Genomic DNA, 24,851 nt, shown 5'->3' with positions numbered 1-24,851 from the left:
CGAGGCCTACCATGCTGCCTTAGTGCTGCTGGGGACAGGTTTCCGCATAAAAGCCACCAAGAGTGGCCTTGCTAGAACAAGATGCTCCTGTCACCTAGGAAACCATGAGACTCTTGGGAACTCTGGGTCAGAAGCCCTGGCACAGACCAAATGTTAGAATAAAAATGCTTCTAGAACCTTCACTGCCCAGAAAAATCTCAGGTTTTAGGAGCTCCGGCTGGGAGCCAGAGGCAAAGATGAAAACCTGTATCCCTCCTCATTCCTGCCCTGGCAGAGGTCATGACGCCTTGCTGCAGAGCTTCTGTTTCAGCTGTCCCCTATCTTGATTGCCTCTCTCTGAGGTGCCACCTCTACCCCACCTCACCCCACCCCCACAGACACCACACCATACACACAAACCACACCACAACACCATACACACAAACAACACACACACCATACACACACACACAAATAATACTAGCAACACACACAACAGAAACAACACATATACACATACACTTCAATGCTTTCTCATATTTGACACCAACCCATCCGACAGCCTCCGTATTCTGCCAGTTTACTTCCGAGCCACAATAAAGGACGAAGAGGCAGGAAATCAATTTTGTGTGTAGGACCCATTCTTGTCACCCTGCTGCCAAGGCATTAAAGGCAGGTAACTTGCCAAAACTCTCAGAACAGCTTCTAGAACTCACAGGACTTGGAGAGGGCTGGGAGAACTGAATCTCTGTTTCACAGAAAGACAGCTCTTGGGCCATGAGGCCCTAGTCCAGTGCGGCCCCTGCCTGGCTGTTTTCCAGGCATGGCTTTTGGCAGCCACAGATAAGTGCTCCAGTTATGGAGAAGAAATGGAGCTGCTGCTGCTGCAGGCCAACCCCAGGCTCCTGGGTGTACTTCTAGCCGCCTTTGGACTACCCCACAGCATGGAGGACACAGGAGAATCTCACAGCGCTGGGAAACTGACTGTGCCTTGAGCCCAGCTGCAGAAGGCCAAGAAAGAACGTTAGCCCAGGGTTTGATAGAAGTCTCCAGGAAACGTTTGTGTTGAGGTGGGTTTCTGTAGACAGAGCTTTGCCCTTGCCAGAAAGAGTGCTGTTGCTGTCGTCATTGAGGTGGATCTAGTACAGCCCAGGCTAGCTTTGAACTCACTGTGCCAATGATGACCCTAAACTTCCGATCCTCCTAGCTCCATCTCCTACCAAGTGCTGGGACTGCAGGCCTGCACCACCACACTCGGCTTATGCAAGGATCAAACCCAGGGCTTAATGTATACTAGGTGTGATGGTTTGAATGAAAATGGCCCCTCTAGGCTCATAGGGAGTGGCACTATTAGGAGGTGTGGCCTTGTTGGAGGAAGTGTGTCACTGGGGGAGGGGGTGGTCTTTGAAGTTTCAGAAGCTCAAGCCAGGCCCAGTGGTTCACTCTCTTCCTGCTGCCAGCTGATCCAGATATAGAATTCTCAGCTACCTCTCTAGCACCATGTCTGCCTGCTTGCCACCATGCTTCCCATCATGATGATAATGGACTTACCCCTCTGAACTGTAAGCCAGCCCCAATTAGATATTTTCCTTTATAAGAGTTGTTGTGGTCATGGTGTCTCTTCACAGCAATAAAAACCCTAAGTAATACACCAGGCAGGCACTCTGCCCTGTAAGGCCTTCCTTACTCTGGCTGGTATCAAAGTGGATTGTACTCAAGGTCTTGCTTTGACTGCAGCTATTGTGTACCTCAATAATAACATAAAAGAGATGCTTCATGGTAGCTTGCCTAGCATGCTCAAGGTCTCCATCTCCAGTCCCCATCACTTCAGAATAAACACATTAGGTTAATTAGATGATAAGTGTGCTGAGTGCAACAAGGGGGCCAGGAGGTGAAGGTCAGCAGAAGATCAGGAGGCATTAAGGGAGCAGTAGATGTTCAGTTAGCTCCTGAGCACAGTTGCCAAGGAGTAGGCTAGGTTCTGAGTGTTGTTGCCACCGCATTATATGGTAAAACCTCAGTCTCCAACAATGACAGTGTTAGCGGCTTCCTTTGGAGGAACAGACTTTTCAGAGTCCCAACAGATCAGGCCAGTCATGCCAAAGATCCAAGCAGAAAAATAATGATGCTATAGCAGAAGAATTGGCTGAGGCCAGGGACCAGCTGCTACATCCTCAGTCCTGGCTTTGTGGTACCCACAATGGCTCTGGGATGTGAAGAAAAAGCAGGCAAGGAGGAGGGACAAGAAGTCCTCACCATCAAGCAGTCTCACTGAAACTGATCTTGCTGACCATTATCTCAGAAACATCCTTTAAGCTCGAGTTGATGAGAGAGATGAGAAAGTCTTCCAGACACAGACAAGTGCGGACTCTTCTCACAACTGTTTATCCCAAGACCTGTTATTTTTGGAGTTCACGGTGACTTCAGGAGAGTGTGGAGAGAGGACAGGAAAGGAAGACAAGATGGCGTCTGTTGGAACGATAAATGCCTAGCTCCCCTGCAGGCTCAGGGAGGAGGCTGGAGTTTCCCTAACATCATTCCTATGGCTGGGAACAGGATGTTGTCAAGGTCAGGAGCTGACATTCCGCACTATAGCCCCACAGAGTTGAAAATTCCCCTTGGTGTCATCAGCCTTGAAGGGAGAGGGAAACACCTCTTAGAACAGTGGTTCTCAACCTGTGGGTCACAACCCTTTTGGGGGTTAAAGACCCTTTCACAGGGGTGGCCTAAGACCATCAGGAAACACAGATATTTACATTACAATTCATAAAAGTAGCAAAATCACCAACAAAAACTAATTTTATGGTTGGGGGTCACCACAACATGAGGAACTGTATCAAAGGGTGGGAGCATTAGGAAGGTTGGAGACCACAGCCTTATAAGGTTATCATGTTTAACAAGGACCTAAGCAGGAATCTCACCCAAAGTTTAAGCCAGGGAAGGAGGTATGAAGGAAATACAGAGCTGCTGAGCTCTCGTGCTGCCTGGTCCCTGTGGCACCTGCAGACCCTGCACAAAGCCAGTGCTCTTTGCCTCCACAGGGTACTAGGAGATGGAACCTTCAGGTAGGACTAGTGCCCACACCAGAGGAGACCCAGGCCACCAGCCTTCCTATACATTCCCTCCTGCCACACTGGGATGATAAGAAGAGAGGAGGATTACCCACCAGGAAGAAAGCCCTCTCCAGACACAGGATATGCAGCATCCCCAGTATTGGATTTCCTCCCCGGAGAACTGGATGCTCTTCAGGCTCACCCCGACCAAAGCCAGGCTACTTCATGTTCCCCTCTCCAGCTAAGCAAGCACATCGGAAAATGGCTTACCCAGAGCTGAGCACATGCCAGACAGAGCTCCAACTCAGATATGGCGGGAGGGGCTTTTCCTTCGTGACATCTGCTAAAGGGGCCAGCCCCTTTGATCTGTGTTTATAGCCTCAAGCATGCTTAGCAGTATCTGAGTCACCAGAATGTCATGCCATTCGATATCAAGAAAGCTGTCCCCCACCTTCTCTGTGATCTTTGTGAATCTCCTGGCTGGACTCTTCAGCAATTTGCTTTTCAAAGCTCCCTGTGAGATGAGAGACAATCTAGTATCTCTAGGTTATGCATAAGAGACTTTCAGCGCATGAGTGAGTGTGTGTGTGCGCGTGCGTGTGCGCGCGCGCGTGAGTGTGTGTGTGTGTGTGTGTGTGTGTGTGTGTGTGTGTGTGTGTGTGTCTTCTTAACCTGTACTTATGATAGTAGGTATTTTTGGATGCATGGGGTGCTGCTGAGGCTGGACCCTGCAGTATGTAGAATCTCTCCTACCAAGAACTGTGCCCTCTGTTAAACATAAAGGTCACAAGTCAAAGGTCAGCTCTTCAGAGAAATCTCCTTGATCATTTGGTCTGAATGAGAGTGGTCCCCACAGGCTCATATGTTTGAATAATTCCCAGTTGGTAGGACTGTGTGGGAAGGCTTAGGAAGTGTGGCCTTGCTAGAGGAGGTGTGTCACTGGGGAACAGGCTTTGTTATCTCTCTCTCTCTCTCTCTCTCTCTCTCTCTCTCTCTCTCCTTCCTACTTGAAGATCAAGATATGAACTCTCAGCTGTTCCCACTTGGCTCTGCCATCTTGGATGCTAACCCTCTGAAACCATAAACCCCAGATAAACTTTTTATTTAAGACAGGGTCTCTCTACATAGCCCTGGCTGTCCTGGAGCTCACAATGTAGACCAGGCTGGCCTCAAGATGAGAGATCCTCCTGCCTCTGCCTCCCAAGTGCTGGGATTAAAGGTGTGTGCCATCATGCCCGGCTATTTTTAATTTTATAAACTGCTGTGGGGATTTAGCTCAGTGGAAGAGTGCTTATCTAGCAACTTCAAGGTTCTTGGTCTGAGAGTAAAAATTGCTTTGGCCGTGGTGTTTTATCACAGCCATAAAAAGGTAACTAAGACATTATTCCATCCCAAACACCTGCACTTCAGTCTCCAGTACCTTCTAGAATATTCTGTTTCCACCTCTTAGTGTCTACAGAACATTTTTTTACTGATCATCCTATGTACTTGTCTATTTATTATCCCTGGTGGACTATAAATCAAGAAAGGTAGTCTCCCCCCATAGCCTCCTATGTCCATCCATCCATGTTGAGTAGACACAATACATGCATGAGCCTGTAGAGACAGTCACATGTAAACTGCAACACCTTGTCAACTGTGTCCCCAGGGCCCAGGGTTCATGCATGCAGCAACCCTGGCCCACATAAAACCTTCCAACCACAGAGACCCACTGCCCAGCTTCTTAGCCTGGAAGTGGAGAAGCATTGCCTCACAGTCCCGGGGAATGCCGGGAAATGCAGCTGGCTGGCTGGCTGGCTGTAGAGGTGTGCGGTTCCTCAGCTAGGTGGGGAGGGAGCCAGGGCAGAGCTGGCTTTGTTTCGTTTCAGAGATGAGGCTACTTTCCAAACCCTGCGCGCTGGGAGACATCTGCCAAAGTACAAGCTGAATCATCTTCTAAATTGCTTCCCTCCCAGAGGCGACGCACTTGCGGCGCACAGAGAGATGGCTTTCCGTAGCCCGGCAGTCATGTTATCAGACTCGGCAGCAGGGCAGAGTTATGAAGCTGCAACAGTGTTGAGGGAGCCCTGTCCTTTGTGGCCGGCACAGAACCACCTCCTCCCACCCCTGTTTGGTCTCAGCAGCTGAAAACACCAGGTTTCTACTGGGGCAGAAGAGAGTTGGCCTTGGCCTGACTGCATGCTTCCAAGAGTGAGACCTTGGGCAAACACACTGTCCTGGGAATGCGTTGATGACATGGGCTGATGATGACCCTTCAACACCAGCGAGCGCTCGCTAGCGGAAAGTTGCCGGCGAGGGTATGGGGGTAAAGGGGGCTGTCTGTTCCTCCCTGTAGAAGGAAGGCAGTTCTTTCCGCTGGAGTATTTGGTCCTGTCCCCCTCCTCCCCCCTACCCCACTCCCACCCCTTACCCCTGCCGAGGCCCCAATCATCTCTCTCCACTAGCTGACTTTGGAGGCTGAGAGCTGCCATGCCCAGGGTCCAGACCCCAGGAGCTAGCAACCAATGGCTCACCTTTATACACACAGGTTAAAAGGTCTGGCCTAGGCCTTGGTTCAGGCCATCCTTACAGGCCTGCTGCCCTAGTCTCCAGCTCCAGGGCTTATGGGCTTGGCTGAGGTCTCTGCTTTGGAGGGGAAAGAGAAGGAGGTAAGGAAGGAGGAAGGGAGGAGAGAGGTGACAGGTGACACACCTAGCCTCTATCTGTGTGTTTGAGCTTTACATGTAAAATCCATCCTTCAATGTGTTCTCTTTGCTTTTCCTTCCTTCCTTCCTTCCTTCCTTCCTTCCTTCCTTCCTTCCTTCCTTTCTTTTTCCTTTATTTTTTGAGACAGAATCTCATGTAGCCCAGGCTAAACCAGCTAAAAAGGTGAAAATGACCTTGAAACTCTGATCCTCCTTCCTCTAACTCCCAAGTGTTTCGGATCACAGGCAAACGACACCATGATGGGTTTCAGTGGTGCTGAGGATGGAACCAGGGCTTCATGCATGCTGAACAAGCACTCCACCAACTGAGCCAGATTTCCAGCCTCTGGTTTGTTTTTTTTTTTTTTTTTTTTTTTTTTTTTTCTCTGTCTGGCTTTTGACTCTCACCAGAGTGTGAGCTGCTGCTGGTTCTTGTTGCCATCGTGGGTACACCTGCAAGGGTCTCTCCTCATACATGACCATAAGCAGTGGCTGATGCCTGCTCCCCCGCCCCCCGCCACCATGATGAGCACCCAGGAGCATCCACACCATGGTACTTACGCATATGTGGACGCCGTGGGCATGGTGCAGTGTGGATACTACATTCGCTTCCCCTGTGGCTGAGATGGGCTCCAGTCCTGGCACCAGTCATTCCATCCGCTAACCAGAGATCTGGGCTGCACACAAGGTGCAGCCTAGAGGGTGAGAAGCTTTGGAAATGCTAAGAGGGTTTCTTTCCTGGGTAGAAGGTGTGGCTGGTGGCAGTGTGTTCAGCCCATAGCTAGGACTGAACCGCTGTACCTTTCCATGTGTAAACAAACTTCAAAGACATGTTGGGGAAAAACATGTTTCTGTTAACATATAGATACATGTGCGTGTGACTCCAGTGTCCCTCAGGCCACTGTCACCTTTTCCCTCTAATACAAAGCATTCGTGGACCACCTGCTGTGTGCCAGACACTGTGGATCCAGGGCTCTGCCAGAGGAAAATCACACATGCAACCAGACCGGCACCTCTCTACTAACTCATGTGCTGTGTGCTCTGTAAGGACAGGAGTCACAGACAGGAGATGAGGAGCCATCCACCCTCTGCCAGGACATAGTAGATGAAAAGGAAGTGAAGATGGCGGCACCCTGGGCACTGGAAGGGACAGAGAAGGGGGCTGAGCATCAAAGGTCCACAAAGAGGCTAGAGGCCAGAGGGCAGAGGAGGGCTGTCAACTTGACAGGACTTAACACCTGCCTCAGTTTCCCCAGTCCTGGGCTTCACACAGGTATAGGAAGCTATGGGACCTAGACAAGGCAGTGCCTATGGGAGCTATGCTTTCTAAGTCTTATTTGGTGAACCTTTGTACACAGGCCCATTCCAGAAGCTTCTATTTAGCAGCCAGTGTATACTAGATCACACTCTAATTTTGTCTTCAGTAGAGAAGTAATCGGGTGCCCCCACTGGACAAAGACAGGAGCAGTCCTGTTTCTGAGCCTTCACAGAGACTAAGCAATTTGTCCAAGCACACACAGGAAATTCACACACAATCCTTTCTGCCCTCAAATGCCACGTGCTATTTTCCTCCCCCCATTTAAAGACAAACCTGCTCTTAAGGCTTAGTCAAATCCTCTCAGAAGTGTGGAGATGAGAACAAATACAGTCAGTAAATAAATAAAAGCATTTGAAAGTCTGCAGCAATAGGCCCAGCTGTGCAGAGCCGAGAGCTTGGGGAAAACCTGACACTTCCATCCACAATTGACAGCAGAGCCTAAGCTTGTCTCTAGCAAAAAGCCCCAAATGTCAAAACCTGCTTTTAATTAGCAGAAAACTTTGGGCGCCTGCCGCGCCAGGAACAACCTGAGACACAATGAGGCCCCAGCTGTTTACCACTCAACAGCAGCTGAACGGGAGCAGCGAGGTCCCTCAAAAGTCCCTGAGCCTACCAGCTCATCCAGGATGGTGGCTTCCTACAGAGATTTACAGAGAGCCTCATGTCATTGTCCCTTCCTGACCCCTCTGGGGCTGTGAGTTCCAGCAGTGGTGTCCCCAGAGGAAGGTGAGGCCCAAGAGGCTGAGATCCATGAATTGATGCAGTCCCTGCCAGATGTGGGACGGGGCTAGGGCTACTTTTATCAGCATCCCTTTGATGGTCTTGAAGAAGGACCCAAATGGCCCAGATCTGGGCCAGGTGGTATCTTGGTCAGAACCTGAAGCTTGTTAAAAGTGGCTGACAGTGGCTTGTCACCCAGAAGCCACCAGGCCCTGAGCAGGGGTTGGAAACACTCCTTGCCTGTGCCAATTAGAAGGTCATGGAGCCAGAACTTGCCTGTCAAGGCTGTAGTCCCTGGCTGGCCTCTACTGGAGAGAAGAGGAGGAAGAGCCCTCAAGGATTCAACTTTGTCTGCCTTGACAAATACTCTCAGAAAGCCCTTCCTGGGTATGCGTTCTTCTCTCCATAACAGCTCTCTGAGCTAACAGTACTGCTCAAATCTAGGGAAACTGAGGTACAGAGAATCCAAAGAAGAACACCCAGCAAACCGCAGGGTGTTCTTGCAAACCGCAGACAAGGGTTCTGAATCTTTGCTGTCAGGCTTCCCAGAGGCCACAGTCAGCCAGGTCATTGCCTGGAGGTCCCTCACGCCTACACCGATTGACCCCACCTGACAACCTTCTCAGCCCCAGGACCCAACTCACACTTGCTATCGCAGTGAGGTCAGAGCTGTGAGGGTTCCTCCAATTATCTCTGCTCACTCAGGACCCCACTCCTAAGAGTGCATCCAAACAGCAGCAGAAGACAGAGGGCCACAGAGAGGAGTGGGGAGGGGAAGTCCCTCAGCCTCAGTTCTGCAACCATCGGCAGCCATCAACTGGCTCCCTCTCAGCCGCAGCTCCCAAGCACAACCAACCAAGCATCCGGAAACAGGAACAGTTATACAGGTTGGCTTTGGCACATCACTTACCAGCTGGGTGTGGCTAATACGTTTGTGTCCGTCCCCCCCCCCCCCCCCCCCCCCAGGCAGCAGGACAGACGCAGCCTTGCAACCACAAAGAGATTAAGTCATTCTCACAGTGACCTGGCAAGTTCTCGTTCAGCCCTGACATCAAATGTAGGGTCACTTATGAATGCTGAGACGTCCTTTCTGATAGATCTGTGTCATCTCTCCTCTTAATCCCTCGTCACCACTCCCAGGGAAGAGCGTGGATCTGGGCCTGCCTGGACCTGCCGCCACTGTCGTTGTATGATCACACCTACCACAGAGTTCCACCCTGTGTGGGTGTGTCTCACCCACTGCCCACTGGGGTTTACTTATTCTCTAAACCCCAGCCAGGATGACACCCCTCCTGTGTCACCCAAACTCTTGCTGCTGACCTTCGTCCCCCCAGGTAACTGGTCACCCACACTGAATGCTTATACAACTCCTAGGTTTAGAGGTAACTCAACATGCGCCCACACAGGGATGCTAAGAGGAGGGAAAGACACGCAGACCACCGCCCTCCCAGTCTCTCCCGGGCCTCCGCTTCTTCCCAGCTGCCTCTCCCAGACAGCTGTGCGGCTGAATAATTTATAAGCCTTTTACGGGGAGCATTAGTGAAATGTCTCTCTGGAGTCAACATTGTTCATCAAAGACAGCGTCATGCTTAGCTGCCCTTTCCTCAGGACGCCACCGGGGGAGCTGCCCTTTCTTAAAAATAGAAATGTCTTCATGCCCTCTCCTCCAGCAGCAGCCAGGAGGGCTTTCTCAAAGGCAGATTCCCATCTGCCGCTGAGCACACAGGTCAGGCAACAAAGCCTGCGATTGTCACCAGGGCAGGTGAAGGTGCCCCTGGGGCCAATCTCCCAGCCCTCCCTTGGTGTTGCTCCCCAAGGAAGTGACATTTGAGCCAAGATCAACAGAACTTAGAAGTATTGTTCAAAGGTCCTGGGGTTGGACAAAGTAGGCTCACTGAAAAGTGTCCTTCCTTCCTGGGCTGCACCTGGCAGTCCCCTTGCATGATGAGATTAGGAGTTATGTTCCTGAATCCTAGCCAGTGGGTATGCGGTAGGCTGAGTATCTGTGGATGTGCCAGCATCCTCTTCCTCCTCCCGAGTGGCTGGGGAGACTGCATCTTTAAGATAAAGTGATCTGTGGGCCACTATAGAGCCGTGGGAGACCCTGTCTCAAAACAAAACAACAGCAAACCAAAGGAAGTGGAGAGGCTGGGAGATGGCTCAGCAGTTAAAACTGCTGCTTTTCCAGGAAGCCCAAGCTCAGTTCCCAGCACTCACACCTCAGGCAGCCCGCAGCCATCTGTAACTACAGCTCCAGGGGACTCCATGCCCTCTTCTGAACTCTGTGGGTACCTACTCATGTGTGTGCATGTACACACACAGACAGAGATGCACTCATACACATATACAAATCACAAAATTTAGAAAGTGGAACTTAATAAAAGAAGACACTCGACCCTAACCTCTGGTTGTGTCCACATGCGTGTACATGCTCAGGCACACGTAATCAACATATATACATGCAAAGAAAGTATATATAACATTAATTAATTAAAAGATGAAAGTGTCTAGCTGAGCCTCCAAGTCACTGCAGGGAACCCAAACCCCAGGGGAGTGATGACTTTATTTGCACTTCTCACAGGAAAGAAATGAAGTTTGTGTAAAGCTATTGAAGGTTCAGAAAGAGAGAGCGAGAATATACATACATACATATATATATATATATATGTATATGTATATATTGGGTTTATGAACTAATTTATTGCTGAAATGTATTTCCTTAGCTCTTTAAGTGTGGCTACTGGAATCTTTCATGCTGAGCCTATGCAGCTCGTAAGACATTTTTCTTGTCTTTAACTATGACCAGCATGGCCTCTAGTTGATTGGCACTTCTTAGAGCACAGGGTTTGGAGAACTAATCAGGGTGCGTTGTCTGCATTTGCAGCCTTTGAATCCACTGAGGGGAAGTAGAGGAATGTGGCACCTTCAGCAACCAGAGCACAGACCCCACCCACTCCGGACTCATGTGTAGCAGCTGGCACCCTCACCAGTTGCTGCACAGTAATTTCTGTGCTCAGATCTCCTCATTTCCCAGTGACAGGTCCAATCGGCATGAGGAGATGTAAGAGGACTCAGGTGACTGTGTTCCGTTTCAGGAGGATCAGGACGCACCCTGCCCGGTGCATTTTGCACAGAGGGAGCTCCAGGCAGTGAGTGTCAGCTTCAGGGAGGTCAATGGAGGAAATGTCCTCTGTAGCGGGTCTGAGGGGGCCAAGGCTGTACTTTGGGGTCTGTGAAGACCATGTTGAGATGCCTCTGCCTCAAGCCCTCTGCCAGAGGAAAAGAGGTGTTTCTGGTATAGCCGAGATTCCGAGGCCAGCCAAGGCTGCTACGATGTTTCTAGTGTGATTTTCTAAGCCCTACACTTAGTGTGTTAATGAGCCAAGTCATTCTAGCATCTTTCTCCATAACAGCAGATCTCACACACACTCCCCTGTAGAGAATTTTTAATTCAGAACATGGCTGCTCTGGCAAGAGATCACATCCAAAGACCTTTCTAAGTCTGTGTAATCCGACTGAAATACAGACACACCTTTGATCCAGGAGATAGAAGCAAGCAGGTCTGAGTTCAAGGCCAGCCCGGTATAGGGCAAGTTTCAGGTAAAGAAAAGCTTAGATCCAGGCATGGTGATACATGCCTTTAATCCCAATAATGAAGGTAAAGTTAGTTTGTAGAAGGAAACACCCATGTTTGAAGGTGATGTCTAATTGAGTGGCAGAAACAGTGACGAATCAGAGACTTGACAGAATAAGATACGCCAACTCTCATGAGAAAAGAGAGAAAAGGGAAGCAGAGAGAGAGAGAGAGAGGCAGTTTTACTGGGACAGTAATAGAGAGACAGGTTGCAGAGAGAGAACTCAGGTGAAGATTGAATGAGCCAGAGGATGAGAAGGAGTCAGAGGATAAGAGCAGATTGCTGGAGTTACTTTGAAGCCAAGAAGAGTAATTCAGAGGCTGAGAGAAAAGCCAGGTTAAATCAGTCAGCTGGAGGAGAGGAGTCTGAGTCAGAACAGCTTAGCTGAACCAGCTAGCTTTGAACTCAGAAAGAACAAGAAAGGTTGAGCTTATTAGGCAGTAAATCTCAGAGGCTGAAAACATTCTAGGCCTAGGTTAGATTGAATGGAGGCTAGAAGCTTCCAGAACTAGGCCTAGGTTAGCAGAAAGAGGCAGTAAGCCTCCGAGACAAAAACTGAACCAAGAGAATAAAAGTTCCTTTTACACTCCCAACCCTTCATTCTCCATACCCCACCAAAAAACAAACAAACAAACAAAACAAAAAAAACAAAAAAAACCTTCCGACTCTTCTTTGTGAGTATTTTGGCTTTTATCTTGGTGCATTAGTGCTCTGACTGAAACAAAATACATAAAATAATTAACAAGAGAAAATGTTTATTTGGCTCAATGACCCTTTTACCCTATTTCTTTGGCTTGTGATTAGATGGGGACAATGAAGGGACACATGGAGGAGCAAAGCCAAGAAATGAACAGGACCTCAACTTCTCCTGTAAGGACACACCCCCAAGAACCTGAAACCTCCCGTTAGGCTCCACTTTCTCAAGGTCCCACCACTTCCTAACAGTGCCTAGCTAGAGTCCAAGTACCTTTAGCACATAGGCCTCTGGGGACATTTCAGATCCAACTGATGCTGTCTCAGTCCTGTGTGTATTTGGTAAGTTGTGGTTTTTGCACACAAGGGTGCCTCTCTTGATGCCCACTGTAGAAGTAGGGACCTCTGTAAACCACCACACCATGCCCTCTTGTACCCTGCCATTTGCCATGCTCCCTTCGTAATCCTAACAGATTCAGACATGGTCACATGACTGTGGCCATGAACAGGCTAGTGACAGCTGTAGGCAGAAGAGATGACACAGAACTCTCCTCTCCTCACATTCCCCTTCTAGGGAGAACGGGACTGGCTTTACTTGTTACATTTTATTCTCACTCTAGTTTTAGGCCTTCCTCCCCCAACTCCAGCCATTGGCCTGTCTCAGATGCTGCCTCTCCTTGACCCCTGGCATTCAAATCTGGGCTATTATTGGCCAGCCTCACCATCTCATGAGGCATCCTAGAATTCCTTCTGAGGTGAAGTTCCTGCAGCCTGCGTTCTGTAAATTTCTCTTTCCTGATTTTTCTTTCTAACGTAGGAGGCTGGGTCTCATGTAGCCTGGGCTGGCTTCAAGATCCTTGTGTAGACAAGTATGACTTTGAACCCGTGATCTTCCAGTCTCTACCTCCCAAGAGTGGGGATTACAGGCATGCCTCACCACATTTGTTTTAGCTGGTCCTGGAGACTGAACCCAGAGCCTCATGTGTGCTCAGTGAGCTCTCTACCGACTGAGCCACATCTTTAGCCCTTCTCACTATTTGCGTGAGTGCATATGCACATATGTGTTTGTGTGGGATGCAAACATGAGTGTGGAGGTCAGAAAAAACCTGGATGTTGTTCCTTGAGGGCCTTCCCCCCCACCTTTTTTTTGAGACAGAGTCTCACTGGCCTGGAACTTTGCCAAGGTGAAGTCACGCTAGCCAGCCAGAGAGTGTCCAGGGACCTGTCTCTACATCCCACCTTCCCATCGCTGAGATTGTAAGGCGTCCCACCATGTCTGGCATTTTCAGTGGGTTCCAGGGATCGAACTCAGGCCCTGACTCTTACAAAGCAAGCACTTTACTGAGATACCTCCCCAGGCACTCTCTTCCTAGTCTTCAGAGGTTCGTGGTTGTGGTGACTTGAATGTGAAGTGCCCCCCATATGCTCACACAGCAAAGCCTTAGGCCCCCAGCTAATGACACTGCTTTGGGAGGTTGTGGAAACATTAGAAAACTGAGGCCTAGCTGGAAAATGTAGGTCTCTGATGCTCCCTGGCTTTCCACACTTCTGACTGAGTGTCCACCTTCTCCAGACCACCTATTGGGCTTTCACTCACTCCCTCACCTTTGGCTCCCAAAATGTAACCCTGAGGAGAGCAGCCACAGGGGAGAAAGATAAAGGAGGCTGATAGCCTGCTGACTCCAAGAACTCACCGGTTCTTGATGGCCACTTTGATGGATCGTAAGTTGCTCATTTGCCTGTGTCTCTAAGTCCCCAAGACTTAAATCAGTTTCTACCCTGAAGGAAGAGGATCTGAGTTTAAGGGAGGATGGAGGAAGAACTGCCTACAAAATTTATGGCTACGCTGAGACACAAATATAGTTGCCCCCGTTTGTCCTCAGTGGATGAACCCTAAGACCTCCAGGGTTTGCCTGAGCCATGCTAAACCCTGTTCATGTCTCGCTTTTCCTAACTATATGTAGCCATGATAAGTGGGCTCAACTAGAAACCAGACAAACTGGACTGTCAAGTGGACTAGAAAATGACAAAAACTGAAAAGTAACAGAATGCTATGCTCAGGCCCTCTCTCTTTGCATATCCCAAGGCATTCAGCTGCAGCTCCATGTTGCAGTTGGCCTGGTCCATAGGGCCTCCCCCAAGATGGAATGCCTTTAAGACCCACGGGCATCCCATCACAGCACAGGCAGCCTGGAAGCCAGGGTTGTGGGGCGGCCCCCTCTCCATATGACAGAGGTCCACGGGCCCCCAGATTCTGCCCCTGGGACACCGAGTGCCTTCCAAGCAATTCACTGGAGCATGTATCCAACTAATAATAGGGTGAGTGGATCCTTTGTTCAAAAGTTACCTTTACACAGAGGCATTTATCAAGTTTAATTAACGCGTCAGAGACTCCAGTGTGAGGGATGGCTCCAAACACAGGCCTGATGGTGCTAATTTTTCTACATTAATGCCAACACCGCATTCAGCTACAAGCAGGAAATAGACTATCAGTGGTAACACCACGGAAGAAAATAGCGACTTCCCTCCCTAAATCAAATTAAACTTGTGGTGGAGGCAGAAGGAGGGGCAGGAGCTGCAAGCTAAGTCCACAGGGACTGACCCCAGTGCTGGCCAGGGATCCTGGCTGCCCAGCTGGGCCTCTGCTCTGCCCAAAGGCAGGGAGGGCCATGTCGGCTGCTTCCCTCTCACAGAGGCCTGGTAGTGGCTGGTGCCAGGATTGACACGATATTTTAAAGATATTTTAAAGATTTATGTGTGTTTTGTGTATCTGTGTCAGTGCCTGGGCATGCATGGGGACCAGAAGACAGTGTCTGGTATCTTTCAGCACTCTCTGCCTAGTCCTCTGAGGCAAAGTCTCTTCCTGAACATGGGGCTCATGCTTTCTTTCTGGAAGACAGCATGCTCTTGTGACCTCCTATGTCTACCCTCTCAACTGTCTATAACTGTATTCCCATGGGATCCAATGCTCCCTTCTGGTGTGCAAATGTACACACAGACAAAAATCATCCAAATATATACATGCATAAATGTTTTTTTTTTTAAATCCATTTTTCCAATTTCTAGAGACTACCAGGCACAGGGCACAGGGCAGTTAGCAGACACAGCTGAGTGTTTGGTGTGTGCCTTGAACCCAGGGCTAAGCACCTGGCAGCCAGCATTGTAGACAAGACGGCCTTCCCAAGAAGCAGACCTTCCACTGGGGAAAGCTGAGAGAGGTTGAGCTGCCTCTGGCGCCTCATGTGGGGAAGGAACTAGCGCATGCTGGGGCACTCTGGGAGAACACACAAGGCAAAGGTCCTGGGACAAAGGTGGGCCCGGAGCACCAGAAGAGCAACAGGGGAGCCAAATGACTAGAGCAGGTGAGACAGACAGATCCCCAAGAAGAAGAAAGCTGGGGCGAGGTAAAAAGTGAGTGCAATGTGGAGGGGCCTGTGGGAGGGCACAGAGGAGAGTCTCGAGGAAGACAGGACCTAGGGGACATTTACCTGTGCCCTTCCTCTGTGGAAGGTAAACAGCAGAAGTGATGGAGTTACCTGCCAGTCCTGTGCTGAGCTCCCCTGCTATGCACCCTGGGGTGAGTCCCACTCCTCTGTGAAGTGAGACACCAAAGCCTGAGGAAGCCCTAAGCCTGCCCCAGAGCCCTCGGTTAACAGATGCCACTGTCGTGGACACACAGGACCTCGTGCAGACAACAAACAGCGGCTCTCCGGGATCGGCATCAGCATTTCTCCTGGGTGGTCCCTGTGAGTAACTCTGGAAACCTGAAGAAAAGTCCCCAGAGGGACACCATGCAGAGGTAGACTTGGCTCAAGGGTCAGGGACCCCAGAGAGGCCACTGCAATGTAGGAGTGAGTTCCCCCACCACAGGAACATGAAAATAAGGCTGAGGCCAGGTAGAGAGGCCACTGGGCTCTTGGCTCAGGCTCTGGGGCTGGACATGTGCCCACCCTCCAGCCCAGCACCGTTATAGCATGTGTGGCATCGTGGTGTGGTTCTGGGTGCAGAGTCCTCAGTATTACTCTCCTGGCAGCTTTCTATCTTGCTCATGTATTGAGTGTTAAATGTTCTTCCAGCTGCCAAGAATCTTGTTTCTACACTGGATCCTGCCCTACTCTCTTCTCACCCTGAGGCTCCTCCTGGTTCGCTCAGCCCCCATGCTGGTGGCTAGCACCACCCAGGTCTGATGGAGCCATGGCCACGAGCTATTGTACCCACTGGCTGAGATGCCCGCTATGCTCACCATGGGGACTCACAACTTGGCTTCTTGCCACCCTCTTGGATCTCTGAGTCTCCCATGGTCACAGTCTCCCACGGAGCCTGAACTCAATCTCAGCTGAGGCCACTATCCAATACAGATACTGGGGCACAGCTGAGCCTCAGGCTGGAGTCTGAAGCTGCACTGAGACACCCATCCTTGGATCCTTGGACTCTGCCTTTCAATGGCCACTCATCACCATACAGAAGTAGACTTGGCTCAAGGGTCAGAGACCCCAGAGACGCCACTGTGATGTAAGAGTGAGTTCCCCCATCGCAGCAACATGAAAACAAGGCTGAGGCCAGGTAGAGAGGCCTCATCACTCATCTCTTTAGACAGGCTCCTGATCCAAAAATCACTTAGTGATGGAACCGGCCTGTCACAGACCACCAGTCCCAGGCAGAACACGAACCAGGTGCCATCTTGTTCCAGCTCTATCCTAGAGGTCACTGGGTGTGTGCCCATGTTCCCTGGGCCTCAGTTTGCAGGATGATGGGTAGAGGGCTCACTAACTATTCTCCCTCAGCCTAAGGTGGCCCTGACTGAGGGTCTCTGCCACCATCTGCGGTGAACAGGGATGCCAGAGCCTGTAAGATTATGAGGAGGCAGAACCTTCCCAGAAGTCAGCCCTGGGGACCACCTGAGGATTATCACAGATTCCTCAGTTTCTCTGCCCCTTCCTGGCCATGAAACCTGGCTGCAGCTTTAGTGGCCACCTGGGAGACTGTGAAGACAGCCAGTACCCCAGTCCTCCCTAACCCACCCTTCCACCTCCTTCATCAGGACCGACACGTCCGCTGCTTCCTCTGAAGAGCTGCCATGTGTGTGCCACCCTGGCTCACACACAAACCCATGGGTCCCACATGCCCTTCCTGGGAAGCACTGGATGTGGACTTGAATCTACTCTGTCCCCAAGCCCCAGGCCACTTGGAGTGCTGTCCCTGGAGATGACATTGAAAAACAGAGCTGTTCTGAAAAGCTGTGGGAGTCATCAAACAGTGGCAGGCAGGACCACTAGGTAATTGGATACCTGGGGCCCAGTTCTGACATGGGCCACCCATGGCCCGAGGCTTAGCTCCCAGCTTTCTTCAGAAAGGCTTCCAGCCACCTTTTTCCTCCCGCAGACTTCACCCAGGTCCTCAAAGTTAATTATTCCCAGACAGAAAATTACTTCCAACTCTGAAAAAGGAGTGATTTGGGAAGGCAGATCTAATTACTGGCCCTTCTCTGCATGTCTCCGGGAGGCAAAAGAGAGTTTCCTGGGCCTGGGAATGCAATTACGGGGAACATTAGAGCCGCTGTGGTCAGTACCTACGTCAGCACTCAGCCAACTGTTGGCAGGAATGGAGCCCTGGTGGCCAACAGCCTAGGAGCCAGAGACCAGCTTGTATGGTTTGAAAGGGTGTTCAGCAGACTTTGGGGTTCAGATGTATGGCCTGGCACCCTGTCCCAGTAGTGAGCTAAATGGCATCACCCAAACTCAAGCTTCAGTGTCCTGACCCTGTTTGGAACCAAGGTTTTGGTTTTGTTTGCAAATAAGGCCAAGCAGTGTTTGGTGGCTGCTAAATTTAGTGACCAGGGTCCTCACACAGAAAGGAGAGGATACTGAAAGACTATGTGCCATCATCAAAGGCCATGGGGAGCTGCAGGTGCCTGGAGGCTTCAGAGACTACCTGTGGCACTGTGGCAGAGCCATAAGAATACAGTTTTGTTAGGTCCTTGGAGAGCCTGGATCTGGGGTCTGCTTGCCCTGTAGCCTGGGGATGTACCCAGAGCTACCATGTGTGAGGGTCCCTCCAGGCACACACTTGGTTCTCTCCCCTCTGAAACACATGGTTCTTCTCTGTCTCGGCTACATGCAGTGGCCTGTTCCCCAAACAGGCAACTGTTAGAGGAGCCCTCTCATGGCCTTCAGCCCAGGCCTAGCCAACACCTTCAGTGGGCAGGCCCTGAGGATACCCTAGGGATCAGGTTCCCAGGAGAAGGGAGGTAGTGAATTCTAGGGGGAGGTGTAGACTCCAACTGAACCAAAGCAGGCTTCAAGCTCCACCCACCTTCAGAAGCTTTTCTGTTCTCAGGATGGGTTCGGGGGGTTCTCTGTATGTACCCCTCCCCCCCCATTCTTGCACTTGCTCAGTTACATAGCTCCCACACTCAAGAGGACAGGGAGGGCACAGAGCCTACAGACTTAGCAGACACATTGTACCGGTTGATTTTCATCAAGCTACAAACCTGGACAAATCTAGGAAGAAGGAATCTTTTTTTTTTTTTAAGATTTATTTATTAATTATACAACATTCTGCATTCACACCAATTCTTACTATAAATGGTTTTGAGTCACCATGTGGTTGCTGGGAATTGAACTCAGGACCTTTGGAAGAACAGTGAGTGTTCTTAACCTCTGAGCCATCTCTCCAGCCCGGAAGAGGGAATCTTAACTGAGAAAATTAGTCTGTAGGCAATTCTGTAGAATATTTTCTTTATAAGTGACTTCTGTGGGAGGTCTCAGCCCATTGTGGGTGGTGCCATCCCTGGACTGGTAGTCCTGGGTTCTGTAAGAAAGCAGGTTGAGCAAGTCCTCAGGAGCAATCCAGTAAGCAGTACCCATTCATGGCCTCTGCATTAGGTTTTTTGGGTTATTTGTTTGTTTGTTTGTTTGTTTGTTTGTTTTTTCTGACATCCTTTGAGTGAAATGGTGGGCTGTCATGTAGAGCTGTAAGCTGAAATAAACCCTTTCCTCCCCAAGATGCTTTTGGTCATGGCATTTTTATCACAATAGAAACCCTAAGCCACTCACCAGAGCCGGTTCCTTCTGGCTTCTTGCTTGAGCAACTTCAATGTCTGTCTCCTCCAGGTTTCACAGTCACATTCCAGGCAGAATGAAGAGAAAAGCCAAAGGCAGCAAGTCATGAAGTGTCCCTCTGGAAGTGTTTGTCTTTACATTAGAGGATGGGTGCTCTCCCTGAAAAAAGGTCTACCCACCTCTCATTGGCTCCGATACATGGCCATGTCTAGCTGCAAGGAAGGCTGGGAACATAAAGGTTAGGTTTCCCTTCTTACCATTAGAGGAAAGGAAAAAGGTTAGACTAGGTCCTTCCAGGAATTAGCTGCCACCAGAGGTTGCCTCCACTTCCTCTGGGGTCTCCCCTAGGGCGTTAGTGGTCAAACCTATACAAAACCATAGTTAGGGAGACTGTGAGGCCAAGGAATGGTGAGAGGACGGATTCCAGCATCTGGTTAAGGAAAAGAGGAGTGAAGCTCACCCTACTTAAAACTCTGTTAGAAACATCTTAAACACAGTGTCTGCTTACACCTCTGCCTTCATTTCCAACCAGGGCATTATGCCCAGTCAGTCAGTCCCTGCTCTTTCTCAATAGTCACTCTAATGGCAGAGAGTCAGTTCTTGGTGGATACATGGAGGGAGAAGATGGAGATCATCACAGTGAAGGCCAGGCAAGAGACAAAGCAATTGAAGATAAATTCAGAGCAGAGCAGAAGGGTGGCGGTGGCGCACACCTTTGATCCCAGCACTCAGGAGGCAGAGACAGGAGGATCTCTGAGTTTGAGGCCAGCCTCGTCTACAGAGTGAGTTCCAGGATAGCCAGGGCTTCAAAGAGAAACCCTGCCTTGAAAAGAAGAAAGAGAGAAACAAAAGAACAAAGAAAGAAACAAACAAAGCACAGAGCAGAGATGTGGGGTTAAGAGGATGAAAACATCTCAGAGCAGCTGCTGAGCCCCAGATGAGCCCACCCAGTGGGTAGGAAAGGATGAGCTATCAGAGTCCCACAGTACAAAGGCCGGGAACAGACCGTCTGCTGCCTAGCACTCACATAGACTTCTTTTATATTTGTTTTTTTTTTCCCTTCACAATTCTGAAAAGTTGGATGAATTTCATGAAAGCGGACTTTTTCGAAAATTTTAAATGGAAGGGGAAATTGTTCACAAGGAAAAACCCAGCTCCCACAGGGTCTTCCCAGAGAAGGTCTGCAAGGAATTTTTTCCCTGCCCCTAGGATCTCCCCTTCTGCCCCTGAGACCTGCCCTTCTGTCCATGCAGTGGCTTGGGGTCCCAGGACAGGTGGCAAGATCCGGTCATCACACTTGAGACTCTACCCCAAAACTGCAGCACCCAAGCTCAGGAGAGGAGAGTTTAGATATTCAGTTCCCACCCTGAGCGGAAGACCACGTGAGCTGACCCCAACACGGCTGTCCAACCCCAAATGGTCCATACCCTGTCCTCCACCAGTCCTTGCCCCTGTGGCCTGAGAGATTCACACCATGCCCGTGCCTCCCGCCACCCCCATTGCTGTCACTCCCTGGCACAAGCTGGCAGGGAGTCCTCTCCGTCTGCCCGTAGCTGTCCTCTCAAGGACTGGGAGAGCTGAGCTGTGTCTCCTCCTACTCAGCCAGATTTCCAAACTGCTACTATGTACCTCACAAAGCCTCCTGAGAAGACAGCCCCACAGTTAAAAATATCCAGGCAGGTAGGGAACAGGTGTCAAGGAAGGCCTCCTCCCCAACCCACGTCACAGGCTCACCTGGTAGCAGGGAAGCTGCCATGCTTAGGGTGTGAGTGCAAAAACAAAGCCTCAATCGGGATGAGAGCACATTCTGGAGTCAGGTAGGAGCGACCACGGCCCGGGGACACACTAGTTAGCGCTGCAGCAGTTTTGTGAAGTTTTTTTATGAACAGAATGAGGAAAGTGGTAAAACTGACACACTTTCGAGTGCATTGGGGGAAACAGCAGTTTATGGGGGGGGAACAGATGAGTGAGGACATCTCTACTATGAGTCCCAGATGCTATCAGATGGCATTTTTAACATCTGGATTGGTGGAAGCTGGAGGGGGGGGGGTGTCTCTTCATACATCCCAAAAGATTTACCTAACGGTCACAAAGCTGTTAGGTAACCATTGTCACCCATATAGAGGTGGACAAAAAAAAAAAAAAAAAGCCATTTAAGGGAGTTAAAGTTGACCCCAGATAATGTATGATTAGTCTCTGGATCGGAAACTCTCTTAATTGCTCTACAGTCATTACCGTTCTCCTCTGTCAATCAGCCTCATGAGGTGTGACTTCCTTCTGAAGTAAGTTTTGTTCAAAAACAGAAGAGTCTAGCAAAGCGGCCTCTCTTAGAGAACAAGAGATGAGGCAGAAAGGACCCAGAGGGGCTGCACTGGCCTTCTCACGGTGGCCACAGTGGGGGCCACTGATCAGCTCCCTGTGTTCTCTGAAGTGGGTGGGGACAGGGATGTGGTCCCCTCCTCATCTTCCCTATCATCCACACCTTCCCCCATGCACCCCGTTCCCAGTGAACTGTGCCCCAGCCTGCACAGTAGCAAGCAAAGTCATAAAACAGGCCGTGCTCGGGTGGAGTTTGGGGGCGGGGGAGAAGATCTTGATGTCCCTTCCCTGAGGGTAAAGGGTTCTAGGTTCTTATCCCCACCTCCCAAGAACTGGGCAGAGGCACACAGTTGCAGCAGCAGCAGCAGCAGCAGCCACCGGTTTTCAAAAGATCCCCTTCCAAGGGGTGAGCCCAACCAGCAAGCACAAAGGATCCTACTTAGATGACGAATAGGGAAGGATTTGAGGCCCGTTGGCATAGAGCAGGCCATACTGCACATGAGCTCTCTCACTTGTAAGTCCACATACAGCTTCATACATCCTTTGTCCCATTGGCCTCTTTGGTCTCCCTCCAGGGGCGAGCCACACGTCACATGCAGACCCTCTGGAAGGACTGCACCCATGACAGTAGCCAGACTTAGCTGGCCTCATCTGTTGTTTCCACCCCATGCTGTTTTTTTAAGGCCTTCCAGATCACCCTGTTCGAACCATTATCCTGCCTCAGCATCACCTCTCGTAAGACCCTGTGATCACGTCAGGGTACCTAGATAATCCAGGGCAATTACCTATTTGCAGGGTCTTAATCTTGTCACCTCTATAACGTCCCTTTGGCAATGCCAGATTCAGGATGGATTGGGGAAGGTCACCTGGCTAAAGCCAGAGCTGGCAACGGTAGTGGGAAGATGAAAACAAGCCAGCAGGGACTGGCGTTGGCTCCTTCAATCCTCCCTCAACACCTGCAGAGGGGAACTTGGCTCTCAAGTCTCTAACCTGGAAGACAGCCACCATGCCCTGCCCATCAGAGTCGGGGCACTAAGAGGAAATACAAGCAGCTCCTGTCTCTCAGCCAGAAAGAAGAAATAGCTAAGAACTCCCGGCACCAGCTCAGAGCCAGCTGAGCGCCCAGGCTCCGTGTGTACACACCACTCCCCTGCTCCGAGCGAGCCACCCACATGCAGGCACAAAGCTTGATCAGCCCTATCTTCCCACAGATGTGGGAGCGCTGACATCAGCAGGAGGGCCTCGGATGCTATCTGAGGTGACTTCCCGATCAAGTGTATTCTTGGAGCAGAACTTATCTACACTGTAGGCTTCTCTGGGGGTCGTCTATTTATAATTATATACTTGGAGTGCGTGTGGCCCACCCCCCTCCACCAGGCTGGACCCTCTAGCAGCCTGTTCGTCCTCCATTCCAGCCAGCACAGCCTCATCTGATAAAGAGAAGCCTCTTCCCATTGTCCTTACCAGCCAGGAAGAACCAGCAACATTTTACAGCTGGCCCAGTCCCAAACCTGCCCTTCTCAGCACTATGGAGCTTCTTCCTGTCCCCTAAGGGACACCTGCCTCCTGGGCCCCCTCCAGCCTCAAGCGCCTGAAAAAAAAAATTATTTCCCTGATCAAATATTCATGGGTCTGCCAAGCCTGAAATAGGCCCTGAAAAAGAAGAAAGGCAATTTGTGTCCGGCGTAAATGCTTGACAGGATACGTAAAACCCCACAGCTGGGCTCTGAGCTGTCCCTGGGGCCCCTTCTCCTCCCACCCCCTGTCAGTAGGCCTCTCAGGCAGGTGCCCTGTGCCCTTGATCTGAACAAGAGCCTGCTGCTCCTTTGACACCACCTGCCACTCCTGCAAAGTCCTGCTGTCCTGGACTCGGTGACTCCAGACTCTGGGGACACCAATGCAGTCCTCTCAGATGAGGCTAAGTAGTGACGGCCATATCTCCACGAGGGGCCATCGATGTCCCAGACCTCACCTCCTTCATCCTTAACCTGCCTCCCAAGAACAAAGCAACAGCAAGGCAAGGTGCTCACAGATGCTCTGCCCACCTGGAGGTCAGGTCACACATGTGATGCTCACCCCACCACCACCCACTTCTCTGTGAAGAACTGCATGTCTGGTACTTTGGAGACCATGAGTGGTAAGCATGGGATGTTCCAGAAAAAATAAAACATCAGTGTGGGAGGGACAAGAGAGGAGCGATGTGAGCAGAGACTCGTGAGGCCATGCTGGCTGGGTAGGCACAGGTCCATCACTGTGTTCTCATAAGAGGAGATGAATGTAAAAACATAGGGATGGGAGGGGTTGTGTGACCACAGAGCAGGGATGGGAGGGGAACCACGGGGCCAGGAAATGTCCCTGTTTCCAGCAAAACCTGGAGCCTGAGGAGGCAGGAAGGGACCCTCCTCCTGGATACCTGGGTCTCAGACTTCTGGGCTCCAGACTGAGAAAGAGAGTGGTTGTCTGTTTTAAGATGGCTTAAGATGTGCCATCATAGTCATGCTCCACCCTCCACCCCACCCCCCAATCCCAATTTGGTGGCACTCTTTGACAGCAAATGACCCAGGAAAGCCCTGCCTGAGGTAAATAAAGAGGCAGCGCCTCTGGGGGAAGCTACTCTTTCTATCCTGGACTGCCTGCAGCTTTGCCTGGCTCACCTGTCTATCCGAGTCACATGACTGGATGCCCCAGGTCACCGAGCTCTCATCTGGGGAGGGCTTCAGAGCTGCCTCATTTGTGGTAGAAGACAGAAGGGCAAGAGCGCTTCTGTCGTACCCAGAATTTGAGCCTCGAGGCCACACTGTAGACTTTAACCCAAGACTCAGGGCAGAGCCTCCCTCATCACCTCTAAAGCGCCACCTCACAGCGTTGTCGCATCGTGGACTAAGCTTCCAGCAGGTGGACTGCGGGAACACTGAATCCATGGCAAGTGCAATCGAGTCGGCACAGGCAGACGGGGTTCTCACAGCCCCACACCTGCTCCATCCCAGAATGGGGGGCTCCAGTTCTCACCTCACACTTGAGCTATCCTGGACCCTCCCTTAATGCCCTGTGGCTCTCAGTCAGTTACTCTTGGGTCTGCTTCGGAGGCAAATGCTTGTTACTAGTTAATGATCCTTACCCTGGCCCCCTCATTGGTTTTGTGTGCCCCTAAAGTGCCCATTTTCATCCCAGCCTCTTTCTGAGACCCAGAGGGCTCCTCACCTCACTCAGAGTAAAAGCCAAGACCCCATGGGGCTGAAGCCTGGTGCAGCCTGCTCCCCAGGCCCTAATGGGTGTTTAGCTCACCCTTGCCTCCCACCCCGCCGAGGGTGGGAGATGAAGAGGCCAGAGCGGGTAGAACGTCACAGACTCTACAGATGAGTGTACGATGCTGGGACTCCAATACTAAA

The sequence above is a fragment of the Psammomys obesus genome, unplaced genomic scaffold (genome assembly GCF_907164565.1).
Source record: "Psammomys obesus unplaced genomic scaffold, mPsaObe1.curated_primary_1811, whole genome shotgun sequence".
Taxonomy (NCBI): domain Eukaryota; kingdom Metazoa; phylum Chordata; class Mammalia; order Rodentia; family Muridae; genus Psammomys; species Psammomys obesus.
This window is presented reverse-complemented; position numbering follows the sequence as displayed.